Source organism: Cupressus sempervirens, chromosome 3, assembly GCF_028749045.1.
Source record: "Cupressus sempervirens isolate cs-2001-9-10 chromosome 3, ASM2874904v1, whole genome shotgun sequence".
Lineage (NCBI taxonomy): Eukaryota > Viridiplantae > Streptophyta > Pinopsida > Cupressales > Cupressaceae > Cupressus > Cupressus sempervirens.
In genome coordinates this window covers 401,730,891-401,756,675 of record NC_143120.1, presented here as the reverse complement: position 1 = coordinate 401,756,675, position 25,785 = coordinate 401,730,891, and positions in this window count along the sequence as shown.

Here is a 25,785-nt window from a genome sequence, read left to right as displayed (position 1 = left end):
CTTGAGATCTATGTGTACAATCTCCAATTTTTCTACTTTCTCTGGACTTTCTTCTTTAAATGTTACAAATCATTTTTCATCATCACTAGCACTTACTGCTTGTTCATCAAAATCATTTTTTTCATTTGCATACAAACACTCTCTATCTCTTCTAGGTTTGTAATTTCCTTTATACTTTTTCTCTCTTTTATGACACTTAGATGCATAATGACCATATTCATCACAAGTCAAACATTTAAAGATTTTCTCACCTCCCTTTTCTCTTCTTACTAGAAGGGCTATCCCTTCTTCAATCTTTCTATCCTCTTTAGATCTACTAGTGCTAGAAAATTGAATATTCGAGGCACAAAAAGTTGTCTCTATTTTGGTTAATTCTCTACACTATCTAAGCTCATTCTCAACTACTTCAAGTCTTCCAAGCAATGTTTCTTTTGTGAAATATTTGGTACAAGATATCAATAACTATATCATTTGAACAACTGACTTAAATGGTGGTGTTGAAGTCTTCGGTATCTTCCATATAACCTCAAAATCTTCTTTGGTTGCTCGTTGAAATTTAATACCTATAGTAATTTCTTATATCCTACCTACATATCTTCTTACAAATTCATCTTCCATCATTTTAGCATCTTGAAATGCACAAATCCAACTTTGTAGCCTCAACTTCTTAGAATGTGCATCACCTTCAAAACTAGTTTCCAAAGCTTTCCAAATCAAATGTGAAGTAACATGTGATTTTACCTTATTGTATTCAATTTCAGGAAGTGTAGTCAATAGTTCTTCTCTAGCTCTCATGTTGCACATAAAAAGATCTATTTCTTCCTTGGTACAAGTTTCCAAATCCTTTTCAGCAATGATTGTCTTCACTAATTTTGTCAAGATCCAATGTCCTAGACCCATACACAATAGATGTGTCTTCAACTTTTCCTTCCAGCTATCATAATTTTTTCCATCAAACTTTGGACTATCTTTCTTGAACATGCTCAACATGGATATCCTAAAGTTGTTAAACTTTATCTTCAAGGACCTGATGCTTTAATAAAAATTGTTAGAGACAATAGTCCACCAAGATAACTAGGAGGGGGGGTGGGGGGTGAACTAGTTATCCAATAATTAAAACATTTATCTTCTTTAAACAAACTTAACCATTCAACCAAAGTAAACATCAACCATAATAAGATGCACATAGACAATTACACTAGATATGTTAACTAGGGAAACCCTTGATTAGAGGGAAAACCCCGAGGGGAATGATGCCCACAAGATGATTTACTAATATAAAATATTCCTTGTTAGAGGATGGACCCTATTAGGAGTCTATTAAACATTTAGTACATATGAGTCCCTATTAGGAGACTTTGAATCCTTGTTAGGAGATTCCAACCCTATTAGGATTTGTACTACAATGTATGCAAGATGAGTCCACTACCCAAATATGCGATTTCAACTACAAGAAGAGCTCACTGCTCAAACATGCAATATACTGTTATGTTCTTCTTTCCTTTTTTCTATCAACTAAACCAATCACTGTTAGACCTTGTAGATTAGGTCACAAACCTTAGATCCAAATATCAAACCTTAGATCATTCAATGTACATAACCTTGGTAATGAAGTTTCCTTCACTTCTGCTCTACTATACTCAATTTCACATTTTGTTCTCTTTGTTTCTTACAATCAATTCTCTGTGTCACATATCCATCTCTTATGATAAGGGAAAATGTCCTTCCTTTATGCTAAGTCCATAAAATAATTCCATAAGTCAGCTGTTAGGCCTTTTCAATTAATTATTATAGGACCCCATTAAGAACACATTACACTTAGCTATAACATTAATATTCTTCCTTACAACTTTAATAACTTTTCGTACATGTAATATTATGAAGAGTGAGCTTAGCCATCTCATCATCAACATATCTTCATTACATCCTCAATGTTGATTCTTAGATTAACAACTCTGCTAAGAGATATAATAAGTTTACCAAAACATGCCTCTTTAAACTCTATCTTAGAACAAACATCACTGAAACTTACATAACTTCTTCTAGACTTATCATTTCTTCATCTAAAATTAAATATACATACTAGATGCTTAGAAGTATCTCCCATAACCTCGGATAATGAGAATACTTAACCAGCCATTCGTACCAACTTGGTATTTTTGCTATTCTTCTATCAGATACCATGAAAAATTGTTATGTTGACATCAATGATGAACTCAGTCATGAATGTAACATATCTTTAATACTCCCCCATAGGAATATCATCAGCATTCATGCTTCCAACATGATTATCTTAAGCCCAAAAAAGAGTCTAAATATCAGATCAAGGATAGAAATGAAGTTTCAAGACTGAAGAAAGAGAATGAGATCCTAAAGCATGAATAAAAGATTAAAAATCTGAAGTTGATCTTAAAGGATGATGATAGTAAAATTTATTCAGACTTGAAATCCAAGAATGTAGATCCAAGGTGTAATCTTACTAAAGTTACATCTGAGCTTGAGACTACAAAGTTGTAGTATGCAAAACTTAAGAAGTATAATACAATTGTGAAAGGAGAACTAACTCAATCTAGAAGCTACATATGAGAAATTCTATTTTAGCGGTGAAAAGATTGATCTTTTTATAGAGACCATCTTATGATGGTCTTGGATACCTTGGAGAAAAGTCATCTAAAAAGTTTGAGGAAACTAAAGAACTAGACCTTGTGATCCAAGAGCTTGAGAACCAAGAAGAAAACAAGAACAAGGTTCAATGTAATCAATCTGGAGATGTACCAAAGTAGCTTGAGAAAGCTAAAACACCTAAAGAAGTGAGGAACAAATTCACAGATATACGGTATGCATGCAATGAATTTTTTCACATGAAAATGGACTCTACATGTAAGTTATTTAAACCCCTTTTTGGTTATTGTTATAATTGTCATAGTTTTGGTCATAGAGCTACTAAATGTAAGAAACCTAGATGCAATAATGATAATAGTAGAATGTTTAGAGGTACTAACCCTACAAAAAATAGACCTACTGGAGGAATGAATGTTATAAGGAATGACATTGTCTATTATAAGTGCAATAAATTTAGACATATAGCTAGAGATTGTAGACTGTAGATTGGTGAGATAGGACCTAGATATCGAAAAAATGTTATAGTTTCTCATATTTGTAACAACATGGGACACACAATAAGATATTGTATAATGAACAATATGAGGATGCCTACCAACATGAGGAACAACATGAGAAACCAAAATCCTAGAAGGAATGAGAATAAAAACAAAAATTAGAGATAAAATATGAAAGATCTCGTAGGAGACCTTGATGAATCATTTGTTAAAGCTATGAATCAATATTTTAACAAGTTCATATGTTGTATTGGAAAGTTAGTCAAGTTAAGTATCTGAGAATAGACTAAAGTCACTTGTAGTCTCCAACCAATCAAAATCTAATTGAGTATATCATTTCATCAATCAATATGACTGAATTAAGATTGATTTAGTATAGAAAACTTTATGATAGGAACTATGACTTGCGAAGTTACTATGAGGTAGAAAAAGATGAATGAAAGATATGGTTAAGTGCACAAAAGATTTAAATTGGATATGATTTTAAAGGATTAAATTGAGTTTTTGAGTACCACTTGATCTTGCAAGAGTTAAAGGAGTCCTTAGATAAAATTAAAAGGCAATACATTTGAGGTCTTTTTTGATTGCACAATTGTAATTTGAAGTTTGAATCTTTAAGAAATGGAAAACCCAACTATATGTGATGTTAATGAGAGACCTGGGTATAAATTCAAGAAATAACACTATATTTCATTATATGATCACCCATTATGAGCATTCTCACAAGTATCCTATAAAGTTTTACACATAGAGGACATTTGTGTGCATATTCATTGTAAGTTTGAGAGTATAGGAGAAAATGACATCCACAATGATATGGAATTAGTTTGTAACAATGACTTATCATTTCAACAAGGGTTTACGAACTTGAAAGACCTAAAAATTATTAGGCACATGTTTTATATTAAGTTTGATAATCATGAGTGGACAAGGATAATTATATGTCGAATACATGAGGACATGTTTAGGATAGGGGATATAACTATCGTGATAGATAATAACATGATTCAAAAACTCACTAGTTTGAGAAATGAGGGAAGTAACCCTATTAATGTCAAAAATGTCAAGAAGTTGGTGGAAACAAATCTAAAGGAAATTTAAAATGGTAGAAACATGAAAATAGATATGATCAAGGAAACTAATGTTAGATTGATAAGAAAAGTAATTGGCTATAAGATGAACTACAGTTCAAGGTTAAACTCTGTAACTACTAGATTCATCCAAGTAGCTTACCTAATGATAGTTAAGAAGGAAAAAGTTAATATGTGTGAGATCTTGAAGCAATAGATATGGAACAATATTGATAGAATTAAGAAAACAAAGAATACAGTGTGTAGATTTGAACATTTGATTGCACACCTAATCTTCCAAGTGATAAGGAAATTCCATTGGAATTATGAATGGAAAATGAATAGATGCATGATGAATTTGATCACTCATAAATCATTCAAAGGACAGAATGACTAAAGATATAGCTAGAATGATGAAATTTTTTAAAGAAGAAATGAAACAAAGATATAGGATCCCTTTATCATTAGTTTATGATGTAAATGGAAACACTCAATCTCTCTCTGTCCTTATTCTAGGCTACTAAATGTAACCAAAGACCTCAAATCAACACATAGACGCATAATCCACCTCCTTTTTCCATCCAAATTCGAGCTCCATTACAACAGCAAACTGAACCAATACCATTGAATCTTGGGGCTGCGTCCACAAATTATCAAGACCGAACACTCGATCATTGCAAAAGGAGATGTTCTTATTTCTTTTTTCTGTTATACTGACTCATTAATGAGATGAATCACAGAATCGTTTTATCACTAGTTATTCTCTTCCACACATCTGGTGTAACCACCATTTAGCCATCAGTCTCTGGTCTTGACTTTCACATATTATAGGGCTATCACTCTTCCTTATCGAATGAGGTTCAAGATATCATCACCCCTACCATCCAATGAGCATTGTCACAATTCTTTGGGTTGGACTTGATAAAAGCTACCACCTATTTGATATCAAATACCAATCTCGATAACTCATACATTGCAGGTTATCAGGTCCTTCCTCTTGTTCATAGATTCATCACTTTCATTATGACCATGACTGAAAGCTCACTGTGCAATCAGTTTGAACAAACAAATTGCCACGGTGTCTTCCTTTGGTGGATATCGGGTTTCTCCTTCCAGAATGTTGTCATGTATTGAGATCATGCTTTGTTATCAGGTTTCCAATATAGTCCTGAGCTACTATAAAAACTGCCACCTTTCTTTTATTATCATGCATCACGACATCCATTGATGAATGCTCCTCTTCACAAATAAACTGTGGTTCCACCCAATGCAGAGGATTTGGTTTCTCATGTTTTTATGCATGCGAAATGGTGGATCTAATGCAACAAGGATTACTATGAGTTCCATAACCGATTCAGTTAAATGCAACATTCAAACACATACACAATTCCGTCTTCCGAACCAGGATCAATATAATGAAAAAAGGCAAGAATCAAGGAATCAAAAACTAATCAAGAATATCAGTCAGCACACTGATCAAGAATCAATAAGGAGAGAAAAGCTGAGACTTTATTGACAAAAACACAGATTTCTATTACATGCTACAAACTAAAAAAGTATGGCTCTCTAGCTGCCGCCAGAGAGCCATGTGAATTCCTTTTTAATTCACTCCCGCTTTTCCACTATCCTCTCAATCCCTTATTGATCCTCTTTGCCTCTAATGTGATCTCTTTAAAAGAGATTGTAGGTAGTTATTTTAACTACCCATCTACCCGATATTCAATGCCCCTTTAAGCATTACAATGCAAATCTACATTTCTTGTTTTTTTTAATACATTTATCATGACAATTGTAAGCACTTGTAACCATTTCGTTACATGGACCCATTTTAATACAATGATCATACCAAATCTTAACGACTTAGCTATTGCAATATTATTCATCTTGTCATAAATTTGGAGAGACGAGGTGTTCTCGCACCATACTGCCGGAGTTGAAAGATTTCCATGGCCCTATGGAAATGTCAAGACCATTCTGGAATGAAGCTTGTGGAGATGCTTCCGCTGCGTACTCTGATGCTGGAACTGACTCCAATTAGATGGAGTGTCGACGGGTTGCTTTCCACGGTGTTGCTTCTTGTCCACCTCACAACACTGCCTTTGGACCTCTCGCGCAGGCCCACGAACCAACATCTATGGTCCCATTGACAGATCACCTATCTGCCTTGCTTGCTGCAGTGGGTGGACTTCCACCATGTAACTACAACCCCATTAATATTAACAAATACCAAACTCCGCCCAGACCATTTGCTGCTCTGATACCAATCTGATGTAAATGGAAACACTCAATCTCTCTATGTCCTTATTCTAGGCTACTAAATGTAACCGAAGACCTCAAATCAACACATAGACGCATAATCCACCTCCTTTTTCCATCCAAATTCGAGCTCCATTACAACAGAAAACTGAGCCAATACCATTGAATCTTGGGGTTGCGTCCACAAATTATCAAGACCGAACACTCGATCATTGCAAAAGGAGATGTTCTTATTTCTTTTTTCTGTTATACTGACTCATTAATGAGATGAATCACAAAATCGTTTTATCACTAGTTATTCTCTTCCACACATCTGGTGTAACCACCATTTAGCCATCAGTCTCTGGTCTTGACTTTCACATATTATAGGGCTATCACTCTTCCTTATCGAATGAGGTTCAAGATATCATCACCCCTACCATCCAATGAGCATTGTCACAATTCTTTGGGTTGGACTTGATAAAAGCTACCACCTATTTGATATCAAATACCAATCTCGATAACTCATACATTGCAGGTTATCAGGTCCTTCCTCTTGTTCATAGATTCATCACTTTCATTATGACCATGACTAAAAGCTCACTGTGCAATCAGTTTGAACAAACAAATTGCCACGGTGTCTTCCTTTGGTGGATATCGGGTTTCTCCTTCCAGAATGTTGTCACCTTTGACATGTATTGAGATCATGCTTTGTTATCAGGTTTCCAATATAGTCCTGAGCTACTATAAAAACTGCCACCTTTCTTTTATTATCATGCATCACGACATCCATTGATGAATGCTCCTCTTCACAAATAAACTGTGGTTCCACCCAATGCAGAGGATTTGGTTTCTCATGTTTTTATGCATGCGAAATGGTGGATCTAATGCAACAAGGATTACTATGAGTTCCATAACCGATTCAGTTAAATGCAACATTCAAACACATACACAATTCCGTCTTCCGAACCAGGATCAATATAATGAAAAAAGGCAAGAATCAAGGAATCAAAAACTAATCAAGAATATCAGTCAGCACACTGATCAAGAATCAATAAGGAGAGAAAAGCTGAGACTTTATTGACAAAAACACAGATTTCTATTACATGCTACAGACTACAAAAGTATGGCTCTCTGGCTGCCGCCAGAGAGCCATGTGAATTCCTTTTTAATTCACTCCCTCTTTTCCACTATCCTCTCAATCCCTTATTGATCCTCTCTGCCTCTAATGTGATCTCTTTAAAAGAGATTGTAGGTAGTTATTTTAACTACCCAATTACCCGATATTCAATGCCCCTTTAAGCATTACAATGCAAATCTACATTTCTTGTTTTTTTAATACATTTATCATGAAAATTGTAAGCACTTGTAACCATTTCGTTACATGGACCCATTTTAATACAATGATCATACCAAATCTTAACGACTTAGCTATTGCAATATTATTCATCTTGTCATAAATTTGGAGAGACGAGGTGTTCCCGCACCAGTTTAGAAGTGCAAGGATGACATCTATTTTATGGCTAAGACAGATATGACTTGCATGGAAGCAATTGAACCAAGAGCAAAGTTCATTGACCCTATGGGGTATGGAATGATAGAAGGGTTAATATAAGGTTATGTGAAGATCATCCTAGAGTAAAAAAGAGACAAGGAGTGTCCTAGATTGGGTGCATATGAGGAAAAAGTAAAAAAAGTTCACAGTGAACTTTATAGTAGAGACATTAAGAAAAATGTTGACAAAAAGATAGATACTATACTGAAGAAATTAGGAATGAGAAGAGAATATTTTAAGGAATCCATGGGGATAACATTGGAGAAGAAGGCAAGTGGAGAATCATAAATACTTATTGCTAATAAGCCTTTATCGATTAGGATAATGTAGAAGTAGTGACTGTAGTAGGACCATCTACATAAATACCAAGTGCACCCCATGCATTAGTATCATAGGTACACCCCTAGTACATACCACCTATTTAGAAAAAATAAAGAAGATGATGTTAGCATCACTAAAGTTTAGTCAACTGCCTCTACTAGCACCAGAAGGTTTGTGAGGTTAATTGAAGTTAAACAAGATACAATTGAACCTCAAAGACACAAGAGAGTCAAACAGATGGCTAGTTGACCAGAAAAAAGAAAAAGAAAAAAAAAGACACTTCTTACATATAAGGGCACGTAGAGAAGAAGAACACAATTGTTGAATCAGAATCAAAAGAATTTGAAAAGGAAGACATAGAAGCAAAAGAATTTGTGAAGGAAAAACAAGAGGAAAAGGAAAAATCAAAAGTTCCCATTGGAGGAAGGAAACCATGGAAGTCAAAGATAGAGACATTAAATTGTTTAATCATAAATGATGACAAATTTGTGTAGTTAAACAAGTTTTATGATTTGTATGATAATTTTTAAAAGTTTGATCTAGATAATGTTATGATAAGACACTTGATATTTAGTGGTAAGAAATTTTCAGATATACAAAATCTTATTCTAAAATAGTTGTATGAGAAACTTATTAACAGAAAAAAGAGAGTAGTAGAGGAAGATCATAAAACAAGAGAAAATCAAGTAATAAATCTTTGTAACGTTGCTAGTGAAGAGCACTTGCAGAGTTTAGTGAGTAGTCTTAGACCTTCTCTTAGGAATAAGACAAGGCCTATATTAATCATGGGAGGTAAATATGAAGAGCTTAACACAAGAATAGATACAACAATCATAAATATGATGGTAGAATTCAAGCCATCTAGTCTACATAAATCTACAAAAGAGACACCCACACTAAAGAAGGAAAGCACTGTGATAGGGGGAGAAACACCTACACTTCAAATACAAGAAGAGGTAAAGGATAGATAAATAGCACCCAAAAAAATAGCAAAAGATTTAGAGATGAAAGAGGCAACAAAATCATCAAAGTTGCCACATGTAATAATTGGCACAGACTCAATGTAAATAGATAGCACCAATATAACAATGGATATTGTAGAAGACCCTTTTAAGAATTATGGCCCTTACATTGTTGACAATATGGTTGATTACACAAGCTCTAAAGATGAAGAAGATGAAGAGAAAACAAAAGAAGAAAAGAAAGAGGAGAAAATTAAGAACAATTGGAAAATAAATATTTAAGAAATAGCATTTTTACCACAGTTAAAGTGTAGAGAGACTATAATTGATAATGTCATCTTTTAGCATAAGGCAGACATTCTATTAGAAACCCCAATGAAATCCAAGTCTTCATTAGAATCAATATTGGTTAGTTTATCTAGTGACGATGATGATTAGGTTGGACCAATATCATCTTTAAGTAAATTATTTGAAAAGAACAAGAGAACTTAAAGAGTCTTCAGGAAACTTTAGAGGACATTTTTGGAAAATTATAGAATATTATACTAATTAAAATTATAAGGGCAGGTGCTCAAGTGAGAGATAAGGAATTGACTAAGGCTTTTGATAATGAGTTCACTTAGTTATTAGAAGTAGTAGCTACGTAAGTACAAGTTAAACATGGCAAACAATTATTTGACACAGTGTGCAAGATCATCATAAATGAGTTGGCATGACTTGACTCTTGCATAAAAGAATTAAGGAGATGTACAATAGAAGGAAGAGCATTGTATGTATGGTGTACTTTGTCATAAAATTTAATCAGAGATGTGAATTTGAGGAGCTAAGTGAGAATTAGAAAACTTTTCTAATGAGTTTTAGCATCCTGATAAGAAGATTGAAGATTTAGAGACAAGGATTGCAAAGATATATGATTATATAATTTTGATTAAGTTGAAAAGAGAAAGAATCATCAAGATATTTTCATTGTTAAGAGGGAATTTGATGCTGAAAATAAGCAACATATAGAGGTAGCTAGAGGAATGTCTTAAGGATAAGCCATCATATGAGAATTTTATGTTTTTAGACTTAAATACAGTAGAGGTAGCATCTTATGGACTGTACACCCTAATTAATGTATTTGATGTAGTTAAAGACATGTAAGAGAAAGAATTTGAAATTTTAAAATCAAGCTTTTTTTATTGCATTACCAAACTATCAACATGAAGGGAAAGGTAACACAGTTTTGACATCTATCTAAGTTTTGTCACTATCTTTGTCATTGATGTCAAACATGGAGAGAAAGAAAATTGTATGTAAAGATATCTAGAAGATACATTATAGTGAAAGGGGGAGTATCCCTATATATGTAAAGATGGTGTATATGATGATCCAAAGATTTTGAAATTTTTTTAATGACCATGTAATAGAAGTTACAAATTTTTGAAGTTTTGGTTTTGAGACTTAGCCAATTTTCCCATATGTTCCCATTAATGCCCAACAGGGATATTGTTGGAAATTTAGCTAGGTTACACACTATTATGTTTTCATTTATGAAAATATATAGTCAAGATTAAGTCAATAGATCTTGGAGATAAAGTTGTGTTAGAGAATTAGAAAATTGTCTAAGTACAAAAAGTTTATCTATAAGCACAGAGACTATTTTGGTCAATGTAGTTTGCAAAATTTTTTTTGGCATGTTCACACTTACCTAGAGGAACTATAATATGCCAAGATGATGTATGCATGAACACAAGGATGTACGATCAATACTAAATAGAAAGAAAATAAGATTTTCTTTTCTTAACCCTAATTTCCAAAAGAAATGATCCAAACTGATTAAGCACAAGAAAGTGATCAATGAAAAAATGGATCATGTAATGGAGAATAGGGAGAAAAGAGGTTCTATAGTCTTTCTATTTTGAGAAGTATGTGCTTGAATCTTAAAATAGATAAAAGATAAATACTAACCTTGAATCTAGAAAGTGTGTCTTCTGATGTTTGTGTATAGTTTCAGGGATCTCTGTAACCTGTTCTGAATGGAAAATGTTGAGACAAAGAAAAACTAGAAATCTTTTGTCCTTTTGAAGGGAGGTTGACCTTGACCCTGATAGTGGGGCACAATCTTACCCTTAGGCACAATTGTACCCCAAAATGACAAACTTGACATGCATTACTCCTACAATATTTATATTCATGGATCTTGCAAGTTCAATGAAAAGGGTATCCAAATCTACTCTCCAATTCATTGTTGCACACTGATATCTGCAAGAAAAATGGTTTTTTATTTTTGGATGAGGGGTTTGCCTTGGTCAAACCCTGCTTTGGAATTAACCTTAATAATAGAATTGAAATAGAGAATGCTAGCAAGTAGTAGAAGTATATATAACAATAAAGTTATGATGCTCAATAAATATGCAATTGTATTTGAAATGTAAAAAAGTATTTGAATATGAAAGCTTGAACATAACATTAAAAAATGTAAACCAAAACCGCCATGATTGTAGACTTAGAATCCACCTTAATAAAATAATGAATAGACCTTGAAGATCAAAAAAGGATCTTGAAGGAAGATCACACCACCATGATGGCTAGATCTATGATTTAAATGTTGAATCTTGAATGCTTGAATGAAATCCCTTCAATGGCTTGAATGCTTCAATCCTTGATCTTCAATGGATAACTTAAATGCTTGAATGATAGAATGCTTGCTCACTTGAAAATTAGGTAGTTTCTCATAGATAGAAGATGATACAAGTACACACATGAATACTTCAATTTTATAGTGATAGCATTGAGTCAATAGAACATGGTAAAATATATGAAATTGAATATTTTGTATTAAGGAATTATTTTGTTTATGAAAATAATTAATTAATTATATAGGGATGATATCCTAGATGTTAACCCTAAGTGGGCAAGAGTTAATTTTTTAATTTGGTAAGCTTATGAAGGTATGAAGGTCGATAGGTTAAAGAAATAAGGTGTAAAAGAAAAGTTTTGAATTTGAAGTTAAGTGTGGTTTTTGTCATGACTATGATATATGTTTGTGATGCAAATTGTAAGGTAAGATCAAAGTAGTGCAAATTTGTGATCATGTTTTTTGTGAAGAATAACAAAAGACAAGATTAGATATTAAAGATATCAACAATAGTGAAGAGGTTTTTGTATATATCTCTTGTATTGATGAATATTATTCTATATTTCATGTTTGGGAAGTGGGCTCATCTTGCATAAAATTTATATAATTATAATAAAAAATCCTAATAGGGTTGAGGCTTCTAATAAGGCCCAGTCCTCTAAAAAGGACCAAGACACTATACATCTATAATATAGTCTTAACAAGGTAGATATCTTTCACAAGATACTTTTGATTAGTGGATCATTTTGTGGATACCATTCCCACCAAGGTTTTCCCTAGCTAACAAAATATGGTTTCATGTATTGCATTACTTTATGCTTGTGCTTTTTGTTTAGCATAGTCAGCTTACTTTCATATGCAAGTTATAAGATTGTTAATGATATCCATATTTGGGAAAAAGTTTGTGAAATACTTATCCCCCCCCAATTATTTCCTATTTCTAATACAATACATGGTGTGGCATTTGAAAAAATAAGCAATGGCCTCTTTTTCTTGTTCAACTTAATAAAACTCACATCTTCCTCATTCTTGTGAAGAATTTTTTTACTATGCATGACTCTCAAGCTCTATATCCTAGATTTCTTTTTGTAGAAACCACATTAATTTAACATTTTGTCCTATAGAAATTGCTAAAATCCAAAATCTTTTTCTTGTAAAAAATGAGACTCACTAGATCCAAAAATTTCTATTGCAAACAATCAAGATTTTATGCTCTTTCTTTCTTTATAACAACACAAGCTTCCTCTACCAATTGAACATTGTAAATCTATTACAATTATCAAGATGAGAAGGAAAATACTATTGGTATAACTCTTTTTATTTTATCTTAAGTTTTTTCTACAATAGTAGAATAAAAGTATAAGTTTGAATCATGTATCTTATTTTATTTATTACCAAGTTTATTAAACTCTCATGGTGTTCTTCCTCATAGACTAGGATTGGCACCATATCATTATTCAAAATTTTCACATCTCTACTTTTAAATTCTTAAGATTGCTAAGATTTAATTGATTCTTTATCAATATATGAGTAATTTTATATCATATTATTTGTGGTATTTAGAAGATTAGAACAAGGTTTTAACTAAGGCAAGTCCCCAATATTTTTCTTGTTATTTATTTTTATAGGTTCAATAGTTATAGTTGTTTGTAGTTAGTATTGTCATTATTGTCAACATTCTTCTTCCTCGTAGTTCAGAGTTTCTTCTAGCATGACTTTTGGTATTATGTTTTTTTTATCAACCCTCGACATTTAGTAATGTTGTAATTATGAAATTTATTATATGTGTTGTGATGTTTTTGGATTACGGTAAAAATAGGTTTTGAGGGGACTCGAAACCCCATAAGAAATAATCTATGATATAGTGTCCACCAAGTTTTACAAGGATCTAGAACCTAAATACTAGAATACAAACATAAACCAACTAGAAAGAAAAAAAGCATAGTAAAATATAACCATCACAACTATACAAAACTAGAAAGCCAACTAGCCACTAGGACTAGCAGAGAGATAACCCCTTGAAGGAGATCCTTAGTATCAAAAATAGGGGTACATTCAATGGCCCTTTTAGTGCTTTTCTTAGTTCTTCTGCTAAGACCACTAGTCATTTGAGAATAGGAGAACTAATTTCCTCATTGCTCCTCCTACCAAAGCTAACTGTCACCACACATAAATTGGCAGTGGTCATATCCATTTGTTGTTCACTATCCTTGACCAATTTCTTGAGGCCAACTTCATAGGCCATCAATTTCTCAAGAATGTTCTTGATTTTTCCTTCAAGATCAATTCTTTTGTTCTTTTCAATATCCAAATTCTTTTGCAACTCTTTAGTACTTTTCTTTAAGGTAATGATTTCATTATAGAGCCATGTATCAGCCTATGGAGTAATATTCTTCACCCCAATCTCTTCATCCACACTCTTCAACTCATGGTGACCAGTGTTAGTATGGGCCTCTTTTGGCATAGAATCTATGTCCCTAATTAAATACTTTTCCTTCATGTCAATCATTTGGGTAGTTTCAGTAGTATTTGGCTAGTGGGTAGTAAGGGTCATATTATCATCCTTCTTGGTTTCCATGTGGCACCCCTCTTCCTCAACAAGTTCAATGGTAGGTGTATAATCTATCACCTTATTTTCTTTGTCCTTAGATAAGATTAGAGAAACATCTAGGTTATTAATTCTAGGGTTCAAAGAGACCACATTACTCTTCATACTACTAGAGTTAGCCACAATATTATCTTGACTACCTAATTACCCATCATTGTTCGAGCTATAATATCCATTCTTCATTTTCCTCCTCTTCTTCCTCATTCTTTGCTTCTATGGTTCCCTTTTCTTCTTTTGAGATATCTACTCTAACCTCAGGTTTATTCTTACTTTTTCCTTCACCTTCAACCTTCTGATATATCCTTTTCTTTGTAGTTTCCTTCTCATTGGCCTAGTTTCTATTTGACATAGTATCCATGTCCTTTATCTCCTTAATTTTAACATTGTATATTTTAACTTTTTTACCACTAGATTTATCCAAAATTTCCTTCCCAAATGTTATTTATCTAGCAGAAGGTTAGAGCTTCATAAAATTCTCTCTACAATATTCCTCATTATTTAGAATTAGTCCTTCATGGAGAACAAGTGTAGTTTTTTTATTTCTATGTGCACCAAGGTTGTTTAATAAGGAATATTTCAAGTAGAACATAAAAGAAACCCTATCCTTGTATCTGAAGTGATTTTTAAAAAAAAAATGGAAATTATGCACTCTTTTAGACCTCCCATTAAGAATGAAATACTTACGAATGCAGGACAAAACATCTTTCCATAGGACCTTAATCTAGTCAAGATCAAATAATTCCCCTTAACCATTTCTCTTTCTTCTTCAAGGTTCCTCAAAAAAAAATTCCAGGTAGAATTTAAGATTTTAGCATCTTTCTTGAATTTTATTCCCCCAATAGAGAGCACAGTAATTTCCACAATAAACTCTTCCATGATAGTCATAGAAACCCCATGCATAGTCACATTTTCCCCAGCCTAGTTTCTAATATTTTTTCAGTAATATGGGGTTTGTAGCCATTCAATCTTTCTAGGTAATTAGTAACCTTACCTTTTTGAAGAAAATTCTAGAACATTGTTTTCTCCTTCCAATGCTTACAATTTATAGGCTCTTACTTCCTTGGCTCACCACTGATTCTGTAACCCACACTAATCACCAAACTTTTGCAATGAGGAAAGATTTTGTAAGACCAAAAATATCAGTCTTTCTGTTTACATTCTGAAATCACCTACAAAACATGCCAATCTTTGTGTTGTGATGTTGTTATTGATGATTGTAAGGTTATCACTTTGATGATATTATGGAATTCATGTTGTACACCATATGTGATGTTTCTCTAGTAGTATTATGTTAAAAAAGATGAAAGCCTGTTAAGGTGATTGGTATCCTATGGTAATCAATAGATTATGGTATTTTCTATATTGTAGATGCCCACCTTCCTAGTGTTGATTATATTACATTGTATTGATTGCCATGATTAATATTTTGTGTTATGATAAAAACGTTTCATTATTGTGAGATTTTATGGTCATTTTGTTGGTCTGAATTGTTGTCATGTTGATTTAGTAAGAATGGATGTTGACCCTTATTTGTGTTGACATTCATTTATTTTGATTATATAAGATGGAAATTAGAGATAGTGTGAAGAATCTTCTTTGGTGAATGAGATAAATAAATAATGAATCTATATTAATTTGGACATGACTAGCATGACATTAGTGTAGATGGTTTTAGAATGGTACACGTTATTTTTGTGGCTCATATAAATTTCCTAGATGAAGAATTGTTGCTAGAAAAGTGTTTTGATCATCAAAAAATATTTAAGCTTATGTTTATAGAGAAATGATCTAATAGATTCCTAGAAATTTTCTTTTTGTTTCTCTATGTTTGATTGCATAGCCTTGTAGTATAAAATATATATTGTCAGTTTTGGATTTCACACTCAAGTATCTTTGTCAGTGTACTATCTAAAATTGGAAGCACCATAATTTAATTAAGGTTTAGCACCTATTTAATGAAAGATCATCAATCTCCTTCTTTCTTTCATCTCTTCTTCACTTTTTTCCCCTTCCTCTTAGGTGGAATTGGGGTAAAACCTAATAGATCCTTTTTAAAGCTCCTATTTTCATGGTGTTAAGCTCAAGGTAGGATATATTTTCCCTAGGTCCTCCCTTCCCTTCATTTAATCCACTTAGAATCTACTCCTTGCACCAAAAAAAGACATCCTTGGAATTTGGCCTTGATTTTTGGATCTTGGGACATGTTTTGGAGCCCCAAAATAACCCCAAGGGTTTGTTCACCTAATCATTAGGAGTTTGTGCACCCTTAACCAATCAGAGGGATAGTTGGTTGGAGATTTGGCTAGGGTAGATAGTACAAGGTTGTCATTTATGGAAACATCTACTTAGTATGAAGTGAGATAAGTATGAAGATACAATTTTGGCAGTAAGACATAGAAAATTGTCTAAGTACTATGTAGTTTATTAGGTAGGATAGTTAGAGTTTTGGTTGGTTTAGTTCACAAGGACATCATTAGCACATGCAAAGTTACCTATGTCAGATATCATACCTAAGAGTGTGAGGTAGTATGTGGTCAATATAGAAAGAATTACAATAGTTTTAGTAGTTGCAGTAATGAACAAACATAACAAGACAAAGAAAACGAATCAAGTATTTTATGTTAAGGATTTATTTATTTTACCAAAATAATTACTTAACTAATTAGGGATGACATCTTAGATGTTAACTCTAAGTGGGAAAAGTGTAATTTTTTATTTTGGAACATGTGTAAAGGCATGAAGGCCATCAAGACAAAATAACAGGGTATAAAGGAAATGTTTTGAATGCAAAGTTTAGTGTGGTTATTCGTGATCAATATGCTATTGTTTTGTGATGCAAACTTGATGTTAAAGAAATATAAAGGAAGAGTATGTGAAGTTGGCATAATGAGCTACAAAGATCATATCATATATTGAAGATATCATTAGTTGTAAAGAGGCCTTTATACCTTCACTTTTGTACACTAAATGCCATTATATATTGCATGTTTGGATAGTGGGCTTAGCTTGCATGCTTTCTATAATTGTAATATTAACTCCTAATAGGGTGTTGCCAACTTTCAATTTTTCCCTTATGAGTGTGTAACTATTGGTATTCATTAATATTTTGTTCAAGATTTCTTGTCAAGGTAGCCTTTAGGTGACTCACTTTTCATCAAGTTCCCAAGACTCCCACTTTGCATCTTTTCTGGACCTCCCTTGCTTTATCATTCCCTATTCCTCTATGCGGCTTTCTTGCAATTTTAATGCATTTGCAGTTTAGGTGATTTAGGTTTGGTTAGGATATGTTTTGAGCATCTTCTCGATGATAGGTGAGTTCTCCTTGTTTCTATAACTTCTTACATAGGAATTCTCATTTCCTTTGGATTTCGAATAATCTAGCTAGCTTTCCCCTTGGTAAAGTTCATCAAGCATGTACCCAAGGAACAAAGTCATGATAGTATTCATAGATGTATGCTTTTTTGACTTACGATGGAAAGATCTAGAAAAGTGTAAGTCAAAGCTATAAAGGTCTTGAGTCAAAGTTTAGAGGTAAAATCCATTTCTATGAAGAGAAATGATTGTAGGTTTTTAGCTACTAACTAGTGGAAATGAATTTTTTTGTTCTATTTCCGAAGTCAGTATGACTTGTGTTCAATTCAAAAGTTTTTACGCATGAACGAGACCTAGACGTGATACTAAAAATGAAATTAATCTGAGCCCATGATGATGAATCCATGCCCTAAATCTTATATGAAGGTATTGTTCAAAACAAGGGAAAATTATTCAAAGTGTTTCTTCCCTTGGAAAGCATTTTTTTTAGAGGTGTCTTCCATCCTATAGAAATGGAAAAGGCTACTTAGCCAAAGACACAAAAAGATAAAGAACTAGTGATTATAATATGAGAAAATTCTATGGAGATGCCCAAAAGATGTTTGTGGTAAAGTTAGCTATTGAGGTACACCCTCAACATAAAGAAAATCAAGTATTGAATGCTTGATGCAGAGAAATAGGAAATGAAGTGTCTGAGGTAGCAAAGTATCATTTCTCTCAATATGATCCCAAATCAAAGGAAAGACAATCTTATAGTAAAATGGATCTATGCTCTCTGCTCTGCACATATTGATTTATCATATGAATCCTTATTTTGGATCTTGAAGAAAAAAAGACATTTTTCGTTAAACTAAAACATCTATTTCCATAAGTGGCTTTTAATGATATGACTTCACTTAAAGTGAAGTAATATGGCTTTTGGGTTTATGTATATTTATGTGCATAGAAATGGAAAGTTTTAAATAGTTGTTGATTATCAAATTTATTGTAAATCCTACTATTATGATCATTCGTTATGCTTAATTTCATTTGTGTGATGCCAACATTCAAATTTATGCATCTATTTCATCAAAATTGCCTCAAAATTATTTCCTTATTGTTTTTAATGGCTATTTATCATGAATTGCATCCTCATTGAAATCATAGAAAATGGAAATTAGAGTAGTAGGTTATGAAAAAATTATATCTTGGAAAGTGAATTAAAGGATGTTACTAATACTTCATTCAAGTTCTATGACTTAGGTGATCTTCACAGAAGGCTTAATTCTCAACACATCCACCTAATTACCCAGAAATTTAAAGAGAATGGGTTGGTTGAACCTGCCAGATTTCCCATGGTTGTGCAAGCTCTGGAGATTGTTAGAGAATGCATCAAAACATATAATCTGGAGATGAAGAAAATCTTTCTCTTTGATCAATATATCATTCTCTCAATAAACAAGGCCTTGATGCAGTTTGCATTCAGTGTACCAGTGAAGGAAGAATATTGTGATATTGATTTTGGGTCCTTTGCATCTATGTTCAATGAGAAGAAAACCTTGAGAAGGGAGGATATCTAGAGAACTTGGTTTCAAACACCTCATTTAAAGAAGAGAAAGATGCCAAAAACTCTCTTTGGGACCAATTTTAAGAGAGAAATCATTAACATCCTAGCGTCACTACAAAGATTAAAAGGAAAAGAAGAAATTTTGGAATTCATTGAGTATCACTTCTTCTTGGTACAGGCCATATGTGTTGAAGGATTATAGATTGATTGCGCCCAAATCATTTACAACAAGCATGCCTCATGGTTGAATTCAGCTAAGGGATTCAAGCAATTTTATATGTCTTCATATTTAATCTACACCTTGGCTACACATAACCTATGGATGGGTCTTCCCAGTATTGAAGACTACAATAGAAATACAAGGGTTGATGAATTCTACCCACAACTTTAGCTGTAGAGGATCTTTGTAGAGTACGTGAAAGTGAACAACGCCTTTAGTATGAGGTTGTGTTGGGAATTGAAAGACTACCCCAAGTGAAGATTTTCACCAGAAGCAATTTTGGCTATTAGCTAGTTTAGATGCTCTTTCATCCAATTTCCATGTTTTTCCTACCCACGAATTATTGCTTTTTATTTTTTTTCCCAAAAGACTTCCTAGGTACCCTGAGGACAAGGTTATTCTTGTCAAAATGTGTTGAAAAATACTAGAAGCGAACACCTTGTGTTCAAATGTAAAGAAGATACTTGGGATTTCCTTCCCAATAGTGGTTAGATCCTATTTCTATGCCTCTAGATTTGAGGCTCAGAATCTAGTTAAATTTTCTAAGAGTAAGATCAAGTTGATTGATTATGGGGTACTTAGGCCCCAATATGACCCTATCAACTTTGTGAGAGATCAATTGAAGTTGGGATACCTACAGACATTTTCTAGACATTGAAGATTTTTGGGTTGGATGTCTCAATGAATATAAACTTGGGAGAAGTATTGGTCCTTGCTAACAATTAATGAAATTAAAATCATATAATGACTCTATTGATGTTTATGATCTTGTAGATGATGGCTCCTATATGTTTCCTTCATCTTACAAGAATATTAAAGGAACTCCCATTGTGTCTACCCCACTTGTAGGTCTTGTCATCGATACAATGGAGGTCCTAATGCATGGGATCATTAAGAGGATGGACAAATGGGTGGATTAGACTAGAGAAAAGAAGAGAATAATGGGAAACATAGGCTCCACTAGTGGAGTGGCTTCTAGAACCACTCAATCAACTATAGTGACCTCCACCACTATTGCCATTTCAACATCTGTGGGCCTAGCCCAATCTATTGACCAAGGTAGAGATCAACCTCTAGAGAAGAATGTTTCAACTACCCCTACTTTTGGAGGAGGATCTCTTCCAAATATAGGGAAATTTTGGGAGAAGGAAAACAAGAAAGAGTAGGAGCAAGAGAAGTTAGTGGCTAAGCCTGCCTCCCCTATCCAAGTCATCAATCTTGATGATGACACCAACCCCGTGGATGGACAAGAATAGGATGTATCCTAGAAAGGGGATACTTTGGCTCTCTTAGTAACAAAAGTCACTGCTTTCCTAACTATTACTCAAAGAATGTAGACTCCCCCAAGTGGCAAGGAAGCTCTTCAATCCCATTTCCTTTCAATCAGTGATCAACATCCTCTCAACCAAATCATGGTTGGAGGAGACCATCAATCAAAAGAAGCGAAGGTATGAGGAAGAAACCCCATCCAAAGAACTCATCACACAAACAACTTCTTCTCAGCCACCATTGGAGAAGATGAAGAAGGAGAAGTCCATAGCAAGAATGGCCACTAATCCCTCTACTAGTCACATGGTGATGGAGATAGTAGAGCCTCAGAAGGAGGGAAAGTTCCATGATCTTATTGCTAATGATTTTCAAATCAAAATGGTAGATATTGATATTCCTATCCATGATTCCATGGTTAATATATGGAAGTATACCAACAAAAAGATAGAGGACAAGCTATAGGAATTAAGGGTAGAGAAAGAGGTACTCAAGGCCTCAAACAAAGAACTAATGGGTATGTGTAGGATCATGGAGTGCCAAAAAGTGGAAATTTGAAAAATTTGTAGTTCTAAAATATCTCAAACCATTTCAAAATCTATTCCAACATTTTTCCCACCCACCCTGATAATAAATGAAAAAAATCAATATCTTTATAAGGTCTACTATATCTTTTGATACCAAACCTATATGCTCAACTTTAAAAAATCCTTAAAATGTGCTTTTGGCCTGTTTTTATGTGATTTTTACTTCAAACATGTAGCTGACGACTTTTTTTTCCACCAAAATTTGATGAAATGAAAAGGGTTTCTTAATAATGTTCTTATCTTTCCATAAAGGTAAGGCTTGTCAAAATATGTGTTTAGTAAGTAATTATTACTTATTTTTTAATAGAGTTATGTATAAAGTACTAACTGACACACTACTTGAAAAATATTATAACTTTCAAATGGTAAAACATTTTCTAAATCCAAAAGATGCATCACATTCTATGTTTCTGCGACTATAAGGAAAAATAATGAAAAATAGAATTTTGCATAGTTTTGAATTAGTTAAGATGGTTAGACACGAGAGTATTTTTATTCCAAAAATACTAAAGTCAAAAATTAATTAATTATTATTTATTTAGAATAAAAATATCCAAAAATATGTGTCACATCCAGGCATGAGTCTACTACTTATGTCTAGAATATTATTAAAAAATATTATCATTTGATTTCGATTAAGGTGGTTAGACATATGCCTACTTCTTATTTTTGTTCCAAAATTTTTGTAATATTGCATTAAAATTCAAAATTTTGACCAATCAATTTTTTTTTTGGAGATAAGTCTTAGTAGTTTAGAAACTAGATTCAGTTTGCTAGAGATTCTTTTCTCTCAACATTTTGATATAAAGTTAATAACAAGTAGAAAATTGCATGTCAGGTTGACATAACCCTAATTTTCTAATTTTTTATTGCCACTTAAGAGCATAGTTTGGTTGACCATGATCCTACACATACCTTAATGGACTACATTAAAACTACACTTATAAGAACCTCATCTAGTAATTTTTATCCAAATGCAGAAGAGAACAAGAAATTTCTTTTAAATCTTCAATAGGAAAGGAAATTTGGCCAAATTGGTCGATCATGGATTGATCAAATGAAGGCACCAGGTCCCCTACTCGTCAAGAATTTGAGAAATCTACTATTAGATGCTAACAAGTTGAGGTAGGAAGTTTCTAGTCATTAGACTACCATGCACAACACAATAGATAGATTGATAGAGTAATTGACATTATTGCAAGAGGTGACTGATATGAAGACCAATGGTTCTATCTCCAATGGGATCATCAAAATTGTTAGAAACAATAGTCCACCGAGATAATTGAGAGGGGGGGAGGGGGGGTGCGAATCATTTATCCAACAATTAAAACATTTATCTTCTTTAAAAAAACTTAACCATCCAACCAAAGTAAACAACAAGCATAATAAGATTTACATAGATAATTACACCAGATATGTTAACTAAGGAAACCTTGATCAAAGGGAAAACCACGGTGAGAATGAAGCCCACAAGCTGATGTACTAATATAAATATTCCTTGTTAGAGAATGGACCCTATTAGGAGTCTATTACAAAATTTAGTACATATGAGTCCCTGTTAGGAGATTTTGAATCCTTGTTACAAGATTCCAACCCTATTAGGAGTTGTGGTACAATGTACACAAGATGAGCCCACTGCCCAAACATGCAATTTCAACTACAAGAAGAGCTTATTGATCAAACAAAAAATTTAATTTTATGTTCTTATTTCCTTTGTTTTGTCAACTAAACAATCACTATCACACCTTGTAGACCAGTTCATGAACCTCATATCACACACTAGAACCTAGGTAATGAAGTTTCCTTCACTTCCACTTGGCTCTGCTCAACTTCACATTCTGCTCTCTTTGTTGCTTACAATCACTTCTTCATGTCATAATTACATGTAATATGATTAAGGAAAATGTCCTTCCTTTATGCCAAGTCCATAAAATAATTGCTTGAGTCAGTTGTTAGACCTTCTCGATTAATCATTATAGGACCACATTAAGAACACGTTACACTTAGCAATAACATTAATCTTCAATATTGAAACTTAAATAGCTTTTCATAAATGTAATATTATGACAATAGAACTTAGTAATGTCATCACCAAAATTTTTTCTTCATATCCTCAACCTTGATTTTTAGAATAAAAACTCTGCTAAGAGATATAAAAAGTTTACCAGAACATGCTTCTGTAAACTCTATCTTAGAATAGACATCACCAAAACTTACATAACTTCTTCCAAAATTTTCATTTCTTCATCAAATGTTAACTATGTATACTAGATACTTAAAAGTATCTCCTATAACCTTGGATAGTGATAATATTCAACTAGCCATCTGTACAAACTTGATCTTTTCGTTCTTCTTCTGTCAGATACCATAGAAAACTGCTATGTTGACATCAATGACAAACTTAGCCATGAATGTAACATATCATCATAGTAACATATCTACAAATACTCCCCCATAGGAATATCATCAGCATTCATCCTTCCAAAAATATCTTCCTTTGGCATTGATGGCAACATAGATGAAAAACATCTAGTTCCAAGAATACTAACAAAAGGTTGTTAATCTTTCTTTTCAAATCCTCTTCATCAATCATTCTCCCCCATTGATATACCTCAATGTGCTTCTGTCAAATTGTCATTTCATGTTGTACTTCTTCTAAGCATGTTTTAATTGTTCTTTCTTGTCTTTTATTCTCCCCATGATGCTCTTTCTCTTGATCTTCCCCCCATGATGTTTTTCCTCATAATTTTTCTCATGCTCTACTTCTCCCCCATTGACATCAATGTCAAAGGTTTCAACAAACATAAAAATTTGCAACAATTGATTCTTACTAACTCAAGTGTCCAAAGACACTATTGGAAAACAACATCCAACAAGAGTCCTAGATGGCTCATTTCATCACAAATACTCCCTCATACATGAAGCACCAACATTCAGTCCAGGCAAACAATGGTGCTTTGTTACATTGAACTGAAGCACTCTTGCATCATCTACTCTAATTTAGAAAGGGACATAACCCTTAGCATACCTTAAAAATACTTAAAGTCTCTTGGGAGAGGCTTAGGGAAGATATCTACAATATTCTCTTAGTGCTCACATACTCCAATCTAATTTCCTTTTTTGTAACTTTCTCTATCAGCATGTGATACTTAATAGAAATGTGCTTGCTCTTTGAATGCAACACTAGATTCTTAGACATATTTACAGTGCTTGTGTTGTCAGAATGTATGACAATAAGTTCATTGATTTCTATCCTTATATCCTTCAACATCTACTTCATCCAAATAAATTGATTGTGATTGTTTGCTGCTACAACATGTTCTGCTTCCACTATAGTTGGTGATGTATAATCCTACTTCTTGCTTAGCCAAGAAACTAGTCTTCCTCCAAGAAAGAAGGCTCCACCATTGGTGCTCTTACAATTAGGATTCTATTAAAACATTTAGTACAATGAGTCCCTATTAGGAGACTTTGAATCCTAGTTAGGATATTCCAACCCTATTAAGAGTTGTGCCAACCCTATTAGGATTTGTGGTACAATGTATACAAGAAGAGCCCACTGTCCAAACATAAAATTTCAAATATAAGAAGAGCTCACTACTCAAACAAGTAATTTACTAGTATCTTCTTCTTTCCTCTATTCTTTCCTTTTTCTTTTAAACTAGACCAATCACTGTGAGACCTTGTAGACCAAGTTACAAACATCATATGTAAATATCAAACATTGTATCATTTAGAAAAACCTTGGCAATGAAGTTTCCTTCACTTCCACACTGCTCTACTGAACTTTGCATTCTCTACTACTTATCATTGATCATTTAATCATATCAACACACCACATGATAAAGAAAAATTTCCTTCCTTTATACTGAGTCCATAAAAAAATTCCTTGAGTTAGCTATTAGTCCTTCTCAATATATTATTATAGGACCTCACTAAGAAAAAATTACACTTAGCGATAACCTTAATCTTCTACTTTGCAACTTGAGTAAATTTTTGTGCACTCAATATTATGATGAGTGAGCTTAGCTATGTCATCCTAAACATGTCTTCTTCATGTTATTAACCTCAATCCTCAAGATATCAACTTTTCTAAGAGATATAATAAGTTTACTAGAACATGCCTCTATAAACTCTATCTCATAATAAACATCACCAAAACAGACATAACTTCTTCTAGACTTTTCATTTATATTTTTGACATTTACTAAATATACTAAATGCTTACAAGTATCTCTCATAACCTTGGGTAGTTATCATGCTCAACTAGTTATCTGTACCAACTTAATCTTTCCACTATTTTTTTGTCAGATACCACATAAGACAGCAAACATGCCATGTTGACATCAATGAAAAACTCAATC